Source organism: Triticum aestivum, chromosome 2B (assembly GCF_018294505.1).
Source record: "Triticum aestivum cultivar Chinese Spring chromosome 2B, IWGSC CS RefSeq v2.1, whole genome shotgun sequence".
Classification (NCBI taxonomy): Eukaryota; Viridiplantae; Streptophyta; class Magnoliopsida; order Poales; family Poaceae; genus Triticum; species Triticum aestivum.
In genome coordinates, this window is record NC_057798.1 from 186841212 (window position 1) to 186853886 (window position 12675).

General features: G+C 43.3%; 2 long non-coding RNA genes across 3 annotated transcripts; one reads left to right on the plus strand and one right to left on the minus strand.

Annotated features, from left to right (window-relative positions):
• Nucleotides 1-303: 303 nt before the first annotated feature.
• LOC123041003 (uncharacterized) lies at nt 304-2644 on the plus strand. The gene is made up of 3 exons (XR_006418347.1): nt 304-646; nt 1801-1860; nt 2394-2644. It is a non-coding gene; the product is annotated as an uncharacterized lncRNA (long non-coding RNA).
• A 6163-nt stretch (nt 2645-8807) lies between these two features.
• LOC123044260 (uncharacterized) lies at nt 8808-11845 on the minus strand. Of its 2 annotated transcripts, XR_006419905.1 has the most exons (3): nt 11187-11842; nt 10526-10705; nt 8808-10355 (listed from the first exon to the last, which is right to left on the minus strand). It is a non-coding gene; the product is annotated as an uncharacterized lncRNA (long non-coding RNA). The 2 variants fall into 2 exon arrangements; XR_006419904.1 differs by having other exon boundaries at nt 10526-11845.
• Nucleotides 11846-12675: the final 830 nt, after the last annotated feature.

Here is a 12675-nt window from a genome sequence, read left to right on the forward strand (position 1 = left end):
TAGTAGGGAGACGATCGGATAGGCAGAGGTTGAGGCGTGGAAAGTGCGTACTATTAAACGTCACATTGGTTAGTTTTTTTATACTCTCGTCCATCTCCACTACTACTAAAAAAGCAAACTTAAGTTACCCTATAGCCACACCAACAAATGTACACGGGATTACCAGGAACGTCTGATCAACCCACCTAAATCACATCTAACAATCCAAATTACATCAAGAGGTCTGCCTTATAAACCAACGCGCCAGATTGAATGTTCTGCCGGCAGACTACCCGTATGTCCTGCCCGATGGCCAAACCTTGATCACCTCCACCGAATCTCCGCTAATTGTGCCACTGCCACACCGAGAATTCCTCTCTCTCCCTCCCGGTTTCACCTCTGGTCTCTCTCTCTTCCCCAAACGCGCAACAGCGCTAGGGATTTGCCGTCCCACCAAATCGCGATTCAGATCATGGAGGGCGGCGTAGGAACTGTCGAATCCTGCCACCCACAGAATCCTTCTTCCTCTCCTTCCCTTCTCTATACCCAACAAGGCGATTGGGCGGACCGGCGACAGGCGGGGCAACGGAAAAGGGTGGGCGATGCCGTGACGAGATGAGGGAATGAGGCGGAGAAACCGAGCGGACGAGCAACCGGACAGACACAGGTACATCCACACAGGTGATCGATTAATGGATCGATCGTTTCTTTAACAGGCGCACGTACATGGAAAAGGGATCGATTAATCGATCGAACCGATAGCTGCTAGGCAGGCGTGGATGCACGGTGTGCTGGCCGGTGTCCAGATCCATTAATTACGGGCGCCCAGCCAAAAAATCTGTACTATGTATAAGCACGAAATTTACCTGGTGCGTCCGCCCCTGTGTCTACTAAGTACAGACGGTGTACTGTTTTGTCCTAGCTTGTTCTGTTTTTTTTCAACCATTTTTTGTTGTGTATTCCTTGTTAGTAAATGCCTCAATCTTTATCATCTGGGGCTAGGCACCATGTATTTGGTAGTACAATGAGTTCATGTGAAATCCTCCAAAATTTTGTTATCTCGATTTCTTCTCCAGTTCGGTGGGAGCAGAGTAGGCAATCATGGAGGTGGCAGACGCAATGACTTAGCACAACGGATGGTTGGCCCCAAGTTTCTACAACTGAGTTCGAGTTTTCTGTGTGTGGGTAATAAGTACAGTACTTGTACTGTTTTATCCTTGTACTGTTCTCTTCACCCATTGTTTGTTGTATACCCAATCTTTATTAACTAGGCAGCACGTATTTCATACACAACCTGTTGATATGAATTATGTCCAATATTTTGTTATCTATGTAGTCAAAACAACTTCAGTCCGCTTACTAAAATTCTTCTGTTTTTGTTGCTGCAATGACGAAAAAACTGTTGTGCCAATGGAGAACTTGGATCAATTGATAATATACCAATCTTGGGCACTAGACATCTATTTCATATCAATGTTTGCTACTGACATATGGTAGTTGTATTAGTTAATGTTTCTTGCTCCATGTTGTTTCTTCTTCTAAAAAATCAAGAGTAATCTATCATGTCATTCACAATCTTGCAAATGTCATTTTTTCACAAAAGCTATTTTCTGTGTTTCAGTGCCGGTTATTTTTTTATCCATTTATGTATTTCTAATACCAAGGAAGAGGTTTTCTACAGAAGCTATTTTCTGTCTTTCAGTGCGCAAATTCGAAGAATATACATGCATTTGTATGTCAAGATATGTTGATTGTTGCAACCAGAAACCATTTACTACTTTGCTAACCCATTTCTCACTCCCAAGTATTTTTTTATTTCAGCTCGAGCTTCCTTCTGTAACTCCTACATTGGTGTTTAAAGACTTGGCGGTAAACCGAGTGGTAGTCTTACTATCTTAATACTCAACTGCCTACTATGAGAACTGTATTTCTGATTTTATAAGAACTATGGAGCTATGATCTAAAAATCCTATGGAGTTATGATCTAAAAAAGAACTATGGAGTTGTGTGCAAAGAAAGAGAAGGGCATAATGTTTCTCAATTTTCCCTTTGTATCAGTATATGTTTCACATTATATCATAGGCACAATTAGTTGAGCTCTCAAGCAGAACTACACTTACAATGCCTTGTGAGAATTTTGTAGAAGGAAATATTTCGCCCATGAAAACCTGACACTAAATAGCCATGGTGTTTGCAGTTTATCATGGTAGGGTGAAACCCTGTTTTTTCTTTCCTAAGTAGATATAGTTATGTTTTGATACGGTATAATAAATATCTTTTCTGAAATTTGAAAATACATATCATTTACAAACCTAAATACCAAGAAACTAGATGGAAATTAATTGTGAAATAGCGCTACTAATTTCTTGGTGTAATCTAAAGAAGAATAATAGAACAATTGCTTTTTGATCAAGCAATTAGGCAACAGCAGTGCCAAGGTTCAGTTCAGCAAGGAGACCAAGTGCCCCTACATTGTCCATTCCTACAACACCCTGGCCTGTCAAACGAGAAGACTCGATGCAGCCAGCTACGACTATGGCCCACTTGACAACCAAGCCAAACAACACGCAAAACAAGCCAAGAACATGCAGATGAAGTAAGCACTAAGTTGGTGACTTGGTGTAAGAGTATGGACTTGAACACGATGAATGATGTACTCGCCGGACAGACACATGTTTTGTCTATATATGTACCCATGACTATGTTTTCAGAATTGGTTGAAAACACACACACACCCTCAGTTCTAGAAACTTAGCGATTTTGTATTCCATTTATGCCGGTATTCGATATACTTATCAAAGTTTAAAGAGAGCAATTTTAAAAAATCAACCTATTTTGTGTGAGAACTTCTTAAATATATTGGGCAAAAAATATATTTGGTCTTCCTTCGGCTGTATTGCAACACTTTAGTTTCTGCCTCTTATGTTTGATTTAATGTATACATCGACTTTTTTCATGGTTATGCCTTATTGATATTTCTGGAATTTTCACAAATATAAATTTGAAATTTATAATCACATAAATTTTCTTTGTATTGATGGAGACGTGCGTTGCACGTACATGCTTACTAGTTCCAGGGAAAACGTCAAAGATCATCAAGGAAGGAAAAGATGACCATGTTCTGGATCGTAGTGCCCCTCGTAATCTCACGACCAATTAATGGGTAGCTGCTTGTATCGGGAACCAGCAACGCACGAGTTTTAAGTTTTACCGCGACGTTTGAGACTCGCAACGGGAAAATCATGGATGACCCTGTGTTGTGCTTCGCTGTGACGTTTAGGGACTTGTGCATGGTGCTCCGTTGCATGCGGATACAAAGTTAACGAGTAGTATTACTCTTTTATTTTTTGCAGGAAATTAAGAGGGTGCATGGATCCAAGGGACTATTTTTAGTCTGACTAAAAATAGTCTCTTTTAGAGGCTAAAGTTCCAAACACCCCTGACTAAAGAGAGGCTAGGACTAGTCTTGAGGCTAAAAAATTTTAGTCATAGGAAACCCACTAAAATATGTATTAGCCCTCTCTCTCCTCATTTAATTCCTCTCCTTTAACACATGCGAGTTCTGGATTGAAGGGTTTAGAGGATAATAAATGCACAATAACTTTATTTTAGTCTCTTTAGTATTTGGATCCAAACATGGGTGAGGCTAGCAAGTTTTAGTCCTACTACTTTTAGTTATGGGACTAAAACGTATCCAAGCATGCTCTAAGGTTGCAGATTGGATCGGTGGCCTCCGAGGGGGCTGATTATAAGCAATGAAATTAGTAGTGTGGAATTGTCGCGGCATTGGCAGCGTGGCGGCAAAAGATTGCTCCCAGAAATCCAGAAGCAAGTGTGGCCAGATACCCGCACCTCTCTCCACATTTATATATAAGGTCACCCTCGTTCATCCTTATCTCTCACAACCTTATTGTTGAGCAATTAAAAAAGGAGGCCTCTGGAATAATCTGGCATGGTGGCCGCTGCCGGCTACGTCCATCCTCATGCCTCCGCTCAGTTCGACCACCTACCACCACCACGCCTCACTCCTCGTCACCTTATCTCTCCTCTTTCTCGTCTCCCCCACTACGCTCAGTCTGACCTGTTGGGACACGGACGACACCGTCGACATGCTTGCGAAGGCCAGTGTCGGAGAGGATCTGCATCAGTGGTGTACGTGCTGAGTTATGTAAACCTGTAGATGTCATTAGTTTTTGCACATCACATTACTCCCACATGGGTCAATTACAACAGATATTTTTGTAAAATAAATGCATCTTGGTGTTCCGTCAAATGCACGGGCATCTTGCTAGTAGAGGATAATTCAGCTCGGTTATGGGAAATTTTAATGGAAATTGAATATGTACTAGAACATGAGAAAATTTATTGGTTGCAACGCTGCCGTGCAAATTGGCTTAAGAATGGAGACCGCAATACAATTCTCTTCCAGAATTTTTCTTCAGCTTGAAAGAAACTGAATTTTATTAAACGACTCAAGGGGGTGATGGAAACTGGCGTGAAGGTAATGATAATTTTGGTGGTCTCATTTCATCTTATTTTGCTAATCTATTTAGTGTGGATGTTATTAATCCAGATATGAAGGCTATTAATAAAGTTAATCCAAGGGTTACAAAGTATATGAATGAGTCATTAACAGCTCCATACACAGCGGAGGAATCGAAAAGAAGCTTTATTTGGCATTGGTGTCTCAAAGCCACTGGTCCTGGCAGACTTCACATGGTTTTTTTAATTTAAAAAAAGGTCGTTGCTTGGGGATGATTTGGTTTCGGCTATTCCGAAAGCTATTAACTTGGGTACAATACCGAAGGGATGGAATGACGCCACACTTGTGCTCATTCCAAAAACTAATAATCCGTAGAATATCACATAGTATGGTCCCATCAACTTATGTAATGTAGCCTGCAAGGTAATATCCAAAATGATGGCAGACAGGTTGAAAGTGTTACTTCCAGAGTCGATAAGTGTAGGAACGAAGTATGTCTACTAGAGGAGGGTGTGAATGGGAGATTTAAATGTTCTTTCCAGAAACTTCAAATCCCTCAGAACATGGCAGCAGAATAGATGGAACAGAAACAAGTCTACGAAGAATAACTACCAAAAAACAACAAGAGTGATTACCGAACATAGATAACATGGTTGAAACTTAACCAAAGATATACTATCAAAGATAAAGCAGGGTTAAGATGAAACCAGTTATGCTCGATGGCAACCCAGGATTTGGTAGACTTTTTCGCCCTTCTACAAAAGGACTACTTATGGTTGGTGGGACTTGTGATTCAACACAGAAGATAAACTCTCTTCGTCATGTTCTCCTCGACAACAGTTCGTCAACTAGTGTCGATCACTCGTGGTAGATGATTGATGTGATCTCCAAACCTTCACGGACTTTGTCTTCTTGAACCACAATTACTCTTGCTCTTTGAAAGACTTGACACGTAACCTTCTAGAGAGTTGGCAGCTCTCAAGAGTAAAAGGTGGAGCGTACTGAACTTAGATCTCTGTGATGCTAAACCATTAACTATTTTTTGGCCCTTGGGGCTTTCCCTCGGTGGATTTTATACTCAAATCTTATGGAGAGGGTGCCCACACAAACTTCTCGAAATCACGGGCAGACAACGATTCATGTTGGAGTGGGGTGGCTATTTATAGTCACAGCCTTCCCTCATGGGAAATGATCATGTAGGATATGGAGTCCAGCCAATGGCCAACCGACATGTTTCCAATGGTCGTATTTCAAACGCTACTGACAACTTACTTGGGGAACAAGTAAGATGACTCTTTGGTCTGAAGAAAATCTCTCGTAGTCCAGAAAGGACCGACAAGTATTTATTTAGAACATAAAGAGATTTCTCTCAACTCTCATAGATTTACGTTTAGCATTAGAGAAACAAAAGTTTCAAACACTATACTTGTCGTGGTTCTAAGCCTGACAGTAGAGTGGGGGGTAGGTATTGAGAGGCAAGGTCCTAGCTATGGAGAGGTTGTAAGCACAAGGGATGTACGAGTTCAGGCCCTTCTCGGAGGAAGTAACAGCCCTACGTCTCGGAGCCCGGAGGCGGTCGAGTGGATTATGAGTATATGAGTTACAAGGTGCCGAACCCTTCTACCTGTGGAGGGGGGTGGCTTATATAGAGTGCGCCAGGACCCCAGCCAGCCCACGTAGGAGAGGGTTTAAGGTGAGTTAAGTCTGGGGCGTTACTGGTAACGCCCCACATAAAGTGCCTTTACTATCATAAAGTCTACTTGATTACAGGCCGTTGCAGTGCAGAGTGCCTCTTGACCTTCTGGTGGTCGAATGAGTCTTCGTGGTCGAGTCCTTCAAGTCAGTCGAGTGTGTCTCTCGTTGGTCGACTGGAAGGCGACTTCTTCTAAGGGTGTCCTTGGGTAAGGTACTTAGATCAGGTCCATGACCCTACCCTAGGTACATAACCCCATCAATACTCCTCTTAATAGTAGAGTGGTCCTATGATATGACTCAAGAAAGATAAAATAATCTATGAAAGAAAATATTACATTTTTTCTCCGTTTTGATTCTTCTCGGCCGCAGTCAATTTCTTAGGCAGACATCAAACCAATTGCTTTGCGTCAACAACTTTTCGGGGTCAATTTCGACGCACATAATCTTCGGTGATAATATTTGCTGCCCCGCGGGAGATTATCTTCGGAGCTTGTTTCAAACTCCCCATGACTCTAGGGACCTATCCTCTTTGTGTGCACTAGCTAACACATTAGTCACTCTCTGTTACTGACAACAATCTCCAATTTAGAAGGAGGCAAAACATTTGTATTATTACAGATAATATTATAGTGCCTTATGAGTGTCTTCACACAATGAAGATAAAGAAAGTAAAGACCGGCCTGTGTGCAGTAAAATTAGATATGCACAAATCATATGATCGTGTTGAATGAAGTTCTCGAAGAGCCATTCTTCATAGAATGGTCTTCTCAATGGCACTAGTCGAAATGATAATGAAGTGTGTGGGCACACTAAGATATCATGCCATGTTCAATAATTTTGAGATGGATGAGATTATACCCACAAAGGGGCTTCGATAGGGGGATCCTCTTCCCCTACCTATTTCTCCTTTGTACTGATGGATTGACAACATTTATAAATGAGAAAAAAGGAACAATTATTGTAAAGGGGTGCAAGTATGTGGAGATTCGCTATAGGTCACAAATCTTTTATTCGGTGGCGATTCATTAATCATTATGAAGGCAGACTCACAGAATGCAATAGCCCTTCGCAATTTTCTATTAGATACTGTGAATGTTCGTGCCAATTAGAAAGTGAAACCAAATCCTCTATTTACTTTAGCCCTAATACTGAAGTTACAACTGAGGCCGAAGTTTGCCACATACTAAATATACGCACTGAGTCGCTATCAGATAAGCACCTTGGTTTACCCAATCACCCTTGATGGTGGGCCTTGATATGTCAGAGTGTTTTATGCATATTATTGATCGGGTAGATCAAATGGTGATGGTTGTAAAGAGAAAACCATGTCCCTTGGGGGGCAAGGAAGTGCTTCTAAAAGCGGTTGCTTAGGCAATCCCAACATATTACATATGCAATATTTGTCCTTAGTCTCCTAAATAAAATTTGCAAGGGAATCACCAATGCAATGGCACAATATTGGTGGGTTGATGACGAGAACCAGTGAAGAATGCACTGGCTAGTATGGTGGCAAATGTGTGTTCCAAAGCATATTGGATGAATGAGATTTAGTGACTTGGGTAGCTTTAATAAAGCCCTCTGGCCAAGCATGTTTGCGTCTAATTGAAAATAATGAATCCTTATGTGTAAGAATTCTCAGGGCTAAATATTACCCGGATAGCAATATCTTGTCAGTTAAGTTGACGAAGGGCTATTCGTATGTTTGGAAAAGTATTTGCTCGGGTACCGAGACTTTGAACCAAGGTTATATATGGATAATTTGTAATGCCTTAAATGTTAATATTTGGGATGATCCGTGGATTCCTACTAGTAGCTCCAAGAAAATAGTTATGAGGCGAGACCCTACACTTCTCACTATAGTACACGAGCTTATTGGTCCGACTACTGGACAATGGGATGCAGTATTAGTTAGAGATAATTTTGAGGGAGTTGATGCAGACAGAATCCTCCAAATCCCACTTTCAAACCTAGAGATGGACGATTTTGTTGTTTGGTAGTATAGAAAGTCTCATGATTTCACGATGCGATCAACCTACTACCTTGAGTGGAATATTAGGTTTGGTAGCAAATTTGAAGGAAGTAACATCCAAGGTGGATCAGCGGCCAACCCAATTTGGAATGTATTACGGAAATTAAAATTCCCAGGCGAAGTCAAGGTTCATGTGTGGAGAATATTACAGTGTGATTACATGTAATTTATTCTTGCTGACCGGCATATGAAAATTCATACTGTATGTCCTATGTGGCAAGTGCATATTGAAGACATATGCCATGCTTTATTTGAATGTGTTTGAGCGCAGAAAGTTTGGAAAACCTGAGCCTATTGGAAAAAGTGGAAGAGCTTTGATTGTTGATAGGGTTGGTTCGGTTGTACTAGAGGAGCTGATTTGTAGTTCGACTCATGATCTACCCTATTTGCTCAAATCCCTGTATCATGTTTAATTGCAGTGGCTAGTTGGTTCATATGGTGGAAAGGAAGACATTGCACAAAAGGAGAAAATATCCCTAAACCTAAACGTTTTATTTTCTCAATACAAGCCCTTGCTTTGAACTTTTGTCGGGCATGTATTGTTCAATTTTCGGCAAAAGAGGTAATGTGGGCTAAACCACCACAAGGTACACTCAAGTTGACTATAGATGCATCATTTGATTGCGAAAGGAATATTGCCTCCATGGGTGCGATTTTGATAGATTATGTTGGCTTCTTTATCACATCTGAAATCTACTCCCTCCGTTCCGAAATAATTGTCGCTGGGGGCATCATTCCGACCAGGTGAAATAGTGTGAAAGTACAATACTACCCCCAATTTGAAATCCATCGGGAGGCGTCTTCCTCCGTCGCTCCTCCCCTACGCCAGGCTTCTCCGCCGTCGCTGCTCCCTTTCGCCGGGCTCATCCGGCGTCCTTCCCCGCCGCGGTCCGCAGCTCCCTCGCCGGCCGGCCCTTCCCCGCCGCGGTCTGCAGCTCCCTCATCGGCCGCCCTTCCACGCCAAGGTCCGCAGCTCCCTCGCCGGCCGCCCTTCCCGCCGGCTGCCTGCTCCGCCACAACTTCGGATCCTTCGCTGCTGGCCACAGATCCTTCGTCGGCCGCCTCCCCCACTCCAATCAAGAGCTCAAAGTCAGCCGTTGCGCTGTCCACTTCTGCTGCTCCTCTCGTCTCTGCTCCTCTCCACTCCAATCAAGAGAATCTGCAATTGATCCAAAAAACAGGTCAATTGATGTCAATTTGATTAACTAAATCATCCAAAAGCCAGAATGATAAGTCCATATGCTACTGTTGATCCCAAGACCGGAATGACAAGTTCAGGTGTTCCTCAATTGAGGAATTTGATTAACTAAGTCATCCAAAAACCAGAATGATAAGGCCCCATGCTACTGTTGATCCCAATTTTGATGCATATCAATTGCTGTTTGAGTTCTCCAAATGAACAGGAGTACTCCTCGATTTTGATACGAAATCACCATGATACTGTAGGTCCTTAAGCCCTCCTGTCAAACAAAATAATGTACTGATCTTGAAATACTCCTGTCAAACAAAATAATGTACTCCTCTGACAGGAAGATCCTTAAGCCCTCTCTGACAGGAAGATCTTTCATTGGCACAAAAGGGGTACAGCAAAAACAAAATAAACATTTGAGCATTTCACCCTTCACGGCTAAAAGTATGTTACCTCTGATCTTTCGAAGTCTCCGGTCAGATTTCACTTTGGGCACGCCATCTATATTACGCGTATGTCAGAAAAATATTGAATAAACAAGCATGTGAGATAACTTTGGCTCAGAGATGTGAGATAAACAAGCATGTGAGTAGAAGATCTTGAGCCTTTTAAACTACAGCAACAACAGTATACAGATAAGCAATCATTTTTATGCTCTGCTCATCATCTCCAGACAGAAAATTACTCATCGAACTAAATACTCAACTTGGTACAGGCAACTTAATTTACTTGGATTCAGGGTACAAAATAATCACAGAAATGCGCAGGCAGGATTCTATGTTCGCCACATCAAATAATCATAACTCTAAATCACAGTTAAATAATGTATGTGTATCAAACCAAAGAGGAAGTTCTCCTGAACATGCCGGTGGCCTCCTCCATCTCCTTGAGGGTGAACACCATGGAGCAGTTGCACTTCTTCGGCGCGGGCAGCGGCAGTGGCTCCTTCACCTGCCACAGCTCGGCCGTCTTGTACACCCCTGCAGAAGAAAAAATCAGATAACCAAATTCTCATGGCATACTTTTTTTTTCTTTTGGAAGTTTTCATGGCATACTTTGAAGAATGTTGCACTGAAGAAGCAGATGATCATACAGTGACAAATCACTTTGCCAACAACAAAGTGGGAATGAAATAGAGGGTTGCACTCACAAGGATTCAACTGGTCAAGTGATTTGCTTCTCCTCTCACTCCAACCACAACCCAATCTTCAGTCATCTCACTGGTGTTGCAGGTTCAGTGTGATGACAGTGCTCGACCGTCTCCGTTATTGACTTGCTGATGATCTTGATTGCTTGGACCGGCAAGGCTGCTGGCAGTACCAACCGGGACCTAAACCGGAGCATAATCAAGAGTAAGCATGTCCAATTAGGCACGGTAAAGAGAATGAGAGACACAGTAAAACAGCAAAACGAAATTCAGTAAATAAAAACACTAGACATAGTCCATCAATGTGTATTTCTGAAACTGAAATGAAATAGTGAAATGTCATATGGACAACACATTTTATTTTCTCGGCTTGATTGTATTCGTAGCAGGAGTATCAAGATTCAGTTTCAGGCTTTTGTTAGTTGGTCTTGGTCATAACATTTGAGGCTAGATATCCTACAGGTTTTATTACAGTGGTCAACAGATAAACATAGCTGGGCATCCTTTGTGCCTGCTCACTCAGAAACATAGCTGTTGGACCATCTCCGTCATTGACTCTGATGATCTTGATTGCTTGGACCGGCAAGAATTAGAGAAAGAATTCAAATCAAGTGTAGTTACAGCACATCGCAGCGGAGAGGGCTGCCGAATCGAATCGAATCACCTTGAACTTGAATTACTCCATGGCTGGCATCCGGTGTGCGACGGTTCCCCAACAATCGTGAATGAATTGTGCGTTGTGAGGTAGGCGTACTTATTGAATGGCAACAAGTTGTTCTGAAGACCAAACCAGAAGCAAAGCAAATTCACAATTAAACATTAGGGCCATAAAAAAATTGTTTTCATCATGATTTTCTTGGCTACTGAGTCCAAACAAGTCCTATACTCCTAATTGGGTATTTTGAGAAGCATCAAAGTTATCGGATTTTTTGTTGGCGGGTAATCAAACTTATTGGATTTTGGGAGAAAATTAGGCCATAACGCCCTGCCATATCTTACTGAAATCTCTATGCATGTAGAGAATGTGACCCCAATATACAAGCAACATTAGATAAACATGATTATGGAAATATCCTAATAAAATCCATCTTTTTGTCGGCACGGACTGAACAAGAGAAAGTTTGCTGCTGAGCAAACTACAATCTGCCCATGACATAAACCGCATTCTGTTTGTTTCAGAAACAGATCTGGCCAACCAAGAATTTATGGAAAGAGGAATAAAGGAACTCAAAATCATAAACAAACATAATCACTTGTTCTTATTCCTTCTCCGATACAGGAAAAAAAAGAGAAGAATCAAACAACTGGAAGAATTAAGCAGACTCTTACAACGAGTTGGAAGGGGTTGGTGGCGGTGGAGCGGGCGCAGTGGGAGCCGCCGAGCCGGCGAGCTTCGCCTCGCAGTCGAAGCACCACTGCCCGGCACTGCAGCCAGCACTCGTCGAACACTTGTCGCCTACCTGAATTCAGATTTTTTTTCGAAAAGGGGGGACTCCCCGGCCTAAGCATCAGAACGATGCATACGGCCTACCTGAATTCAGATGCAACCCAAGGCTCAATTTTAGCAGAGACAAATATGATGGGCGAATTTGATCACAGCTCATCATACAAATTCAGATGCATCTCCGAGGAGCTTGGCGGCAGGGTGCAGGAGACGGCCGGAGCGCCGGACCAAGCACTCCTCTTCCTCCACAGGGTCGTCGGCGACCCCGACATGTTGCGCCGCCTCGCGAGCAGCCCGGGTAGCGGCCACGGCCAGGACGAGGGCGCGCGGGTCAACAGGCCGGGGGCGCTTCTCGACAGCAGGGAAGAACAGAAGACCACTGCGCCGCCATCCTCCTCCCGCTGCTCCAGCACGGATCGAGCACCACCGCCCGTGTAAAAATATCACCTTTGACCGGATCGAGCACGACTTCTGCTCGCGTGGGCGGGAGGCGGGCGCAGCTGCTGCTGTCCGCTTGTGCTGCTTCTGGTGGTGCGCGAGGAGCGGCCGCCCGGAGGAGGGGATTGGGACGGGGATAGCTGGAAGCTCGGTGGTGGTGCGGCGGCGTCCTGGTGGCGCTGGGTGGCGTGGTCGCCGGAGGAAGAGGCGGTCTCGATGGGGTCGTCCTCATCCGGCTGCTCCAGCTCGTGGATGGGCGCCAAGGGGGGGT